Genomic DNA, 9,651 nt, shown 5'->3' with positions numbered 1-9,651 from the left:
GGTGCTTCAGATCAACTCTGGTGCGCAGTAAATAGCTAGCATATACGAGGAAGCTATATTGGGGCAAAATTGAGATCGTTCATGTGGTTTTTGTCCTTTGTGAGACAAGGCTGTTGCCAGAAAGTAATACTGTCAATTGGTATAGGCAGAATTACTCAGAATTAGATCTGTTCTAGGGAGTGCCTAAAAATCACTACTTGTAGAGGCACTTAATCCCCCCACCCCTTTAGAAACAGGAAATGGAGCCCTGAAGGCTTTTGAACTAGAGAGAGTGGGGAGGGGGTATACAGCCCTCTGCCTGACCCAGACTTGGGGGTCTATGTGTGCCTGCTTTTTATTTTTTTTTAAAAAGAAAATCTCTCTTTTTTCTGTTATTTTGGCAGACTTTTTGGAATGTCTGGGAGCTAAGGGCTTTGCTTCATGGAGCAGAATTCTGAAGCAAGAAAAAGAGAAAGTTATAGACTAAACCACAGAAATGTAAACATGTCTGCAGCTAAAATAACTCCACTTTCATTGAAAACACTCCTCGCTCACAATCAGACTTCTGTGTGCTATGCTCAATAAAAGTGCGTTAATAGCAACCAATTAATACATTATGTAACTCTGCTTTTTTATTTATTTTTTATTTTTTAAGAGAGCCCAAGACACTTTTAGCCGCTCGTTTTTTAATTAAGAGAGTACTCGAGTTTCTTCTTTGCCTGCTCGCCCTCGCGTCTGCCTGGACTGTCAGCTGGGATTCGTAGCTGGGATTGAGAGCAGAAGGAGGGGGAGAAAAAAAAAGAAAAGAAGGAAGGTAGCTTTCAGGGCTTCAGCCCAGGAGAAGCAACACATGAATACGGTTTGGTGACGAAAACGGTCCTGAGAAGGGAAATGCGATGGCAACGATCGTGGGAGAAGAGGCATCACGGTAAGATCGCAGCCTGCACGGCTGTTCTTTCCCTAGTACTGGAGCTGATCTGGGAGTGGTGGTGGTTAAAATCGGACCGATCCCAGACGTTCTCACAGGGCACGATTGGCGCACTTGGTTGTTTACAACTCGAGCTTTCTCGGCGCGCTGCGTTTCCCTAGCCTGCCTTGAACCCACGCTGAGCTCTTTTCTGAACCTCAGGTCGTCGCTGCGGAGGCGTTTTCTGTCTAGGATCCGGCCGGGTGGTGTTTGAAAACCCTCCTCCAGCTGGATCTTCCTTAGCACGTTTACTCAGAAGTAAACCCCAAGAGCTCTCGCTCCCTCCTGAAGAGAGCATCGCTCAGCACCAAACGGTGTCCGGGCATCTTTAGCCTAGAATATTTAAACCTATACAGCTCCTGCCCAGAGCTCTGTAGCAAAAAAATAAACCTAGGTCCGTGGCTAGGCAGGGAGAAAGTTCTTCAAACTCTTGAAAAGTTGGCGCTTTCCCCGCTCGCCTCTCCATCTTCCAGTCACTTCGGTCCGTCCTTCGCACCGAAGGAGCTTCAGAATCGATAACCTTGGATGGCTGGCTGTGGAGCGATCTCTGAGAGGGTGCGGGCTTTGTTTTTGAAGCGATCTTCCCGGCATGGGCGGCCTAAGGCGAACTGGGCCACTGGGCACCTTCTCCCCGCGGCATCCTGCGCCGAGCGCGCTCTTTCCCTCAGCCGCCTCCACTCCCACGTGCGAGCCAAGGACCCCCTTCCCCTCTCACCACAGGAATGGTGGGGGACCGAGAGCCCCTCGCCGCTGGCGGGCGGGCGGGCGGGCGCGCGGCAAGCCGCCTCCCACCGGAGCCCATGGCCCGAGTCCCGTGGATGGGGAGGGAGCCGCCGGCTCGCGCTGCCTACGCTAAGTCAACACAGGCGCCGCCGCCTCGCGCGTGTGGCGCGCTCGCTTCTGCCGCTTCTGCCTCAGGAGGCCTGACGGGCCGCCCTCGCTGAGGGGATCAGTCGGACCGCGGGGTAGGGGGTGGGGAGGTGGGACGCTCGCCGTGCCATGATTGGAGGCTGCAGGCTGCTCTCTAAGGCCGGAGCTGCCACACGGGGCTGAGCCCTGACGCGAGTCGGGCGGAGTGGTGGGGAGGGGGGGGGGAGACGTCGTGTGAGCGGGGGGGGGGGACGGGACTTCCCCAACTCCTCCGTCAGCCTTTCTTTCCCGCCAGTCCCGGTGCCGGACGCTGTTGCTGCGGGCGCGCTCCCTCCGCTTCAGGGCGGGAGGTAAGTTCTTTCCCGTGTGGGGAGCGAGTGAGGGGCCTCAGGTAGGTGGCGGGAGGGAGGGAGGGAGGGAGCGGGCGCCTGCGCGAGGCTCTCTGTCTGGGCGGCAAAGCGAAGTGTGAGGGCGGGGGGGGGCGCTGGGTGAAGGTGGCTGCGCTCGGCGGGCAACTTCTGGGCGCGCTTCCTCGGCTCCGCAATGGAGGGAGGAAGAAGCTCGGCGGCCACCTCGGACGCCCCGCAGCCCCGGTCCAGTCTCGGAGCGCCCAGGTGGCTGGAGCGCTTCGACGGCGGCGACTGTCTTCGAGGCGCGGAGAAGGGAGCCTGGGATAGCTCAGTGGGTAGAGCGTGAGACTCTGAATCTCGGGGTCGCGGGTTCGAGCCCCACGTTGAGCAAAAAGGATTCCTGCATTGCAGGCAGATGACCCTCGTGGTCCCTTCCAACTCTACGCTTTTTGGCTGGCTGGGTTCCTGCTTGGACCTTCCCTGATGAGTCGGAGGGTTTGTCTTTATTTGAGGAGGGGGAAAGGGAGAGGAGCTCTGCACATGCTCAGAGGTACCCCGGACTCTTATTTCTTCACAGAATGTGTTAGCACTGAAAAGAACCAGGACAGTTTTGTGGCTTCTTAAAGTCCTAGCACGGTTCTGAATGGGGTTGTGTCCTGCAATCCCCTTCCTCCGATGCATCTGAAAGGAGGGCTTGGAGCTCAGCCCCAATGCAGTGCAGGGACCTGCTTTTGGCCTCCAGAGATTTTCCGGAATACTGAATTCCGAATATAGCAAGGCATCTTTCAGGCTGCATTAGTGTGTGTGTAGCTCTTGCCCTAGATGCAGGACCCGAAGGGAAGAGGCAGGTTCTGGGGCAAGAGAAGGAAAGAACAGGACAGGGGAAGCATTGTGATCTGGCAGAAGAAGGTGCTGGTGGTCCCACAGCTCAAGAAGTGTAGAAGGAGACAATACTTTTTGTGTGTGCTACTGTGCTGAATCCTAAAAGCAGTTGCTAGCTGCCTCTGAGTACCATACTTGGATGGCTTGTGCTCTTCTTCTGGAGGACAAGATTAAGCATGGCCACACTTTTTTTAACCATACCTCCTCCTCTGCCCTTTCTCTCTTGGTAGTGCCACTTGCTGAAGTACTTACCTGCAGAAGTCATACTTTTCTTTTAAAAATTCATCTGAATGTAGTTAAGCCAAAAGGCACTGTACACATGTTTGGGCAACATCCAAGGCAGCTGTGAAAAACACACAGTTTATACATTCATTTTGCCACATGTGAAGTGCTAAAGAACATCCTGCACTTTTGAAGTTACTACCTGGTTTTTCTTATTAGTTCCCTCTGTGCCCCAACCTCACCCCCTTTTCCCTCAGCCATAAATTTTTTCTTGACTTGGCTCTACCTTCTTTTAAACCAATTCTTAAAAGTTTATTTGTTGCTTAAGTGGAGAATGCTGTATGATTTTGTGGATGCGTACATTTACTTGCCTTAGTTCTTAAAACAGTATTTTTATTTTTTTCAGTTCTTCATTTTGCTAATTTTATTTTCAGAATGGTTGCTGCATTTGAAACTATTCATTCAGTTTAGGTCTGAATGAGTAAAATTAATCAGTTACATTTAAATTCATTCATTTCAGTTATTTCATTTCAGACCCACCGCCATTCTTACTCCCCTTCTGCATCTCTCATAGTGTACATAAATGCATACATGCACACACACTTTGTAGGTAACCACAAGACATCATTCAATTAACTGATACAATGGTGCCTTTTTAAATCTGTACAACTCCCTGTCCAAGGTAAAAAGACTCTTAGTTTTGTTCTCCAGCATTTAAGTGTTTGAAATAATATAATGAATAAGGGTCAGATTTGAGTTTGGTAAAAGGCTCACATTTGGTTTCACAAATGGCACACTCAGATACAGGAAATTAATTTCTGTGATCAGGTGATTGTCAAGTAAATATAAATCATTTTATCAGATGCTCTCAGTATGTGGTAAAATAAGCAAAGGCTTCTCTCTATTCATGATTGTATTCACTAGAAACCCCAAGTGCTGTAATTGCTGCGTTTAAAATGAAAAAAAACCCCAAACAATTCTGGTTTAAATAGCATTCTGTGGAGTTAACAAAACCTTCAGTGTCGGAATAGTAGTTTGTGTGCTGCATTGTTTTCATGTAGTTTGGAGCCCCACCAGGGAAAGTGGAAGAGTTAGGTCTATAGACTGCACATGGAGAACTGTCACATTCCTGAGTTTTAACCCTATAAGCACACATCTATGGTTTGTTTGAAGCAACAGACAAAGAGTGCTTTGAGTTCAGATAAAGAACCAACCCTAAACTCCATTACGATGTTTTTACCTGGTTTGTGAATATACTGTTATTAATTTAGGTGCATTTATGTTTTGCTTTAGAAATAAAATCCATCTTATCATTGGCACGACATGATACAAAGATTTTTTTGGACATCTTTGTGCATTTAAAGAAGGACAGTTTAAAAGAAATGAATATAGCTGTTACTAACTAGCTAATACTTTAAAACATGACAATTCTTTTATTGTCATAATAGGCAGTAATGGGCAGCAAGCTAGCATTGTTTGGGTCACTTTATTTAAACTCAGTGTGGGAAAATATACTTATGAAGGATTCATTGAATGGGGGAAAAGTTCAAATAGTATTTCATAGATCTCAACATTGTATAGCTCTTCTACTTTGTCAAATCTGCTCCTCAAAGTCAAACAAATCCCATAGTACTGCAAGAACTGTATGAATGATCTGTCATGGTTAGTTTTATATGTAATTAGCTTTTTATCTGAGGATTTTGCTGTTTTGCAAGGTACTCAGTTTTGTTAATTTTTGCTGTCTTGCTTAATCACTTTGGACCTTAATATATTTCTTTATATATCTTTAGCAGGATTTCAGTTCTTTCCTGTGTTGAAACACTTTGAGCAGAGTTTGTCTTTAATTTTTTTGATGGTTAAATATAACTGCATAGCAGTGACATGTTATAAAAACAAAATACATATAGACACAAAGTTTGCCATTAATATTGTTGTTGGAAATATGTTACTTTATCTTAGCAGTGGGAAAAATTAATCAGTATGATTAATTAATAAACAAATGCACATTCAAACTTTGCTTCTTATTAGCTTGACTTTAATCAGAGTGTTCTTCTATGATCGTGCTTATGACATTGTTCTATGAAATCTGTGCATATCCTTTACCAATCAATTGAAACTGTTGCAACAGTTAAAGTGTTGTTGTTTTTTACTGTAGTACTGTATTTTAACTGATAAAAAGTAACACTCACAGCACAGTCCTATATATGTCCTATTGTACATGTCTACCCAGAAGTAAGTATAGGATTACAGTCTTACAACCCAAACCTAAGCATGTCTGTTTAGAAGTAAGTCCTACTAAAATCAATGGGACTTACTCTTGGGTAAACTGGTTTCGGATTGCAGCCTAAATTTGTTGACATTCTGAATGCATCCCGAAAAAGAAATGCAATATGCTTACATCATTAATTGAGTTGACTGAGAGTATTCTCTTTCCGTAGAAGCATTTATATATAAATAACGTATTGGTAGTACCTCATTTTTCAAGTAATCTACATTTGTAGCCTAACTGGTTTGAATTAGAAATCTGGAAAATATATAGTAGATGAGGCAGTCGACAAAAGCTATAATTAATTTTTAAAATTTAAAATAGGGTTTTGCACTTGACCAGTCAATAAAGATTTTGTCACTTGGTCAAATCTGGTGAAATAATGGTCATGTAGTTGTGTTATTAGAGTTACAAAGAAAATAATCAACAGGTTTTCTACATGCACAGATTACAGAAAGCAAATTAGATAGCTACCACTGTTATATTAATTTGAAAAAGTTGAAATGAATTATTTATTTTATTATAAATTTATTCTGCTCTTCCTGCAACTTCCTCAGGGTGGCATACATCATCCACCCCACAATGACCCTGTGTGGGTTATTAGGCTGAGAGTTTGTGTCTAGTCCAATTTCACCTAATGAGTTTTGTGGCTAATTAAGGTTTAGAACTTGGTCTTTCTAGTCTTGGTCTGAAATTTTGTTCATTAGACAGTGATGTTTGCCAATGATGACTTTTTGTGTTCCTTGCTGGAGATGCCTTTCAGGTAGCCCAGGGATGGGGGGAACTTGTGCCTCCCTCCATGTGTTGTTAGATTCCAACTTCTGTGGCCAATGTTCAGGGATGATGATGGGCGCTGTAGACCAACAACAACTGCAGATCCACAGCTCTCCCATCCCTTATTTAGGCAATGGAAGAAACGTTTCTGTGCTTCTAACTTTGCACCTTGTTGTAGCAGGGCTTGGATATAAGCTGCCTTCATCCCTGCCTTTACTAAAGGATAACACCATCATGGAAGTTAGCTTCCACCTTCCACCTATGGTGTAGATTCTACACAGTAGCATTCTTGCAAGTTCTACAGTATTTGATGCTTGTCCAGTATTTTCAACTGACCAGTCAACGGCCTACTTTTAAAAACTATACTCCCGAAATGCAAAAGAAAACTAGCGTTTTGCTGAGTGCACCCCCACCCCCACCCTGATTTTGTTGTCCTGGTTATGGAATGCAAAGGGGGGGGGAAAGAGATTTCAGAAGTTTTTAAGGGGGACAAAATGTGGATCTTACAGGCAATGGCAGCAATAGCTCTTCTTAGTGGTAGCTGCTGGCTGCCAGCTTCAATCTTGGAAAATAATAGTAGCTACCATCCAGCAGCAACTGGGGAACATTATTCATGCTGCCACAAATCTGACAGCAGCAGCAGAAGCACATTTGTTGCTGAAAGTTTTCATCAAATAAATTTTGCTTCATCAGTATGAAGGGGGGGGGGAAAGGGTATTTTGGTGGGCGCTGTTGATCTCTTTTTTGTTATTTGCATGTCAAAATTAATGGTTACTGATCATCTTTCAGAAATGCTTTCATATAAGCATATATGCACAATTCCCTAATAATGAAGAATAAATGCAGATTAAGATGAACCTTGCTCCTTCATATTGTGATCCTCAAACTATAGAGTAGCACCTCCAACCCTCTTGAATCTAAGTAGTAGTAGGTCTAAGTTAACAGACAGAAACCTTGACCATGTAGCAGTCTGGACATTCATGTGGCTTTCTTTTTTGGAAATTACATATATGGCATTATCTGCAATATTGGACACAATAGGCCAAATCCAGCTTCCTCCTAATCCTTTAGTATATGCCTCATTGACTTCAATGGTTTAGTTCTACAGTGTAGATTTTTTACCATGCAGTTTATGGAATTCTTCACATCTGCTTAATTTAAAGAGATTTTCGCCTTCATAAAATAAACACCGGCAGGATATTCCTATCATGTAGTATAAAGATATTTGCCCCTAACTTGGGAGTTCATTCAGCGATGCTTTAATTCTATGATAATTTATTCTGTGGTTTACCTTTATATCAAGGAAATTATACTGGGTGCAGAGCCACTCCGGTGACCCTATCTTACTGTAGCTCCAATCCCAGACACCTAAGAAAGGCAGAGCATTCAGTGATGCACATCAAAAACTCCCTAGAAGTTCTCTTTGTATGCTGCCCATGAACTCATATTTCATTTGGCATTCTGTGAAAAGGCAGAATAGAACAAAATTTAATATGTTACTGGTAGCATAGTAAGACTATTGTAGGTATAGTGTTGGCAGCCTAAAATTACTTGGCTAAATATACATGCAAGTTAAAAAGTAGGGAATTGGGTGGGGGTGGGGAAATGAAAGGGTATATATCTAAATAGGGTGTTCTGGATGTATTTGTTGTAAGCTGCATTTTAACTTCTTCTATTTATACTTTTATAGTGGTATGTACGTGTATAATCTGGAAAGTTTGATTGAATACAAGAAATACTAATTTAACAATGAAAGCCAGGGGGTGTTTTCATCTCTGGACTCAAGTTTGCTCTGAGAGCCAATTGTCACAAATGTGTACTTATAATGAAAAATAAAATAAAATATCCCCTTGGGTCTGGCATTTTTCACATTGACTGGAGAACTAAAAGGATACTTGATCTAGAATAAACATGAGCGACTTTGCCAAAGGTTTGGGTCCCATACCATATCTGAATGAAGGCAACCCCCCCCCCCAATTAATTTCAGTGGAATTTCCTGTGTTTGGGATTGTGCCCTAAAGGGTCCCCCCTCCCCCCCCCAAAAAAAAGCCTTATATTATTACCACATTTTCTGTGTCAGTGTTTTTCTTCTTCTTTTTTTAAGTGGAGATTTGTTACTGGAAATATGTTGCATTTGAATTCTGCTTGTATCAGATAGATCTCTTTCTCAGCATAACTTGACTCCAAGAAGAAGAAAATCCCTCAAGCTTATGGCCCTGATCCAGAGCACCAGGCAGTGAGCTCTGCATTCACAACAGGGCTTTTGAGTTTGTTCTTTCTGACAGCACACCCTCCTCCCTCAGTGGCACCTGACAAGCTGGTCCTGAAAACTCAGGGAACTTCAGAAGTGTCCTTTGTCACAGGCCAAGGAACTGTTGTGGGGGGTTGTGGGGGGTGGGGTGGACTGAAGAAGAGTTTGGATTTGATATCCCGCTTTATCACTACCCTAAGGAGTCTCAAAGCAGCTAACATTCTCCTTTCCCTTCCTCCCCCACAACAAACACTCTGTGAGGTGAGTGAGGCTGAAAGACTTCAAAGAAGTGTGACTATCCCAAGCTCACCCAGCAGCTGCATGTGGAGGAGCGGGGACGCGAACCCAGTTCACCAGATTACAAGTCCACTGCTCTCAACCACTACACCACACTGACTGAGGGGTGGTGACAAACTCCAACACACTCTTTTAAAAGGGCTTCCAGGGTAGCAGCCTTGCTAGTTCTGTTGTACAAAACTGAACTCTTTTATTTTGTATGATGCATATAAGTGGGTTCCTTCAGATTTATGAGATACTCTTTGTGTAAGGAAATTATTCCACCTGTACATTACTTGCATACTTACAGTTTTAGCACTACAACTAAAGACTGCCATCCAAAATGCATTTAATAGGGAGTGAGCCCCATTGAACACAGCAGGACCTTCTTCTGAGCAAGTATAAATAGAATTGCATTGCTAAGCAAACTGCTGAAAGACAAACCATAGAACACTGATGCAGGTGATAACCCCCGGACATTTCAACAACATTTTGAATGCCTGCACATTAGAACTGGCTCCTTCAGGTCAGGCTTATGATTAATCAAGCACTTGTAGGCTTGATCAGCCACATATCTTTCAGTCTGCCCCAACACCTTTAGATGCTCTGCTCCACATCTATTATTAATTAAATAAGTAATTATATTTGTAGACCTGCCCTTATAGTGATCCCAGAGCAGTTTCCAGAATATTATAAAATAAACAACAGTTACATTTAAAACTATTTAAAAGAGCTGCCAGAATTTTCTTTCAAAAATACTAGGTAGAACTGGGGACAGAACAAAGACCAAACCTTGTAGGGCAGAGCCTGAACA

General features: G+C 43.6%; 1 protein-coding gene across 6 annotated transcripts in view; it reads left to right on the top strand.

Annotated features, from left to right (window-relative positions):
• Positions 1-665: 665 nt before the first annotated feature.
• Positions 666-9,651, top strand: part of ERG (ETS transcription factor ERG) — a 116,772-nt gene continuing 107,786 nt past the window's right edge. For 3 of the 6 annotated variants that reach the window (XM_079974920.1, XM_079974918.1, XM_079974914.1), the window contains exon 1: positions 2,071-2,166. The gene's annotated coding sequence lies outside the window, so the exon portion shown is untranslated. Of the gene's footprint in view, positions 908-2,070; positions 2,167-9,651 lie in introns of those variants that run through there. The other 3 variants (XM_079974917.1, XM_079974916.1, XM_079974915.1) reach the window with 2 other exon arrangements.

This window comes from Podarcis cretensis (genome assembly GCF_951804945.1).
Source record: "Podarcis cretensis genome assembly, chromosome: 4".
NCBI lineage: Eukaryota > Metazoa > Chordata > Lepidosauria > Squamata > Lacertidae > Podarcis > Podarcis cretensis.
The sequence above is the reverse complement of the archived record's forward strand: the minus strand, read 5'-3'. Positions and strand labels throughout refer to the sequence as shown.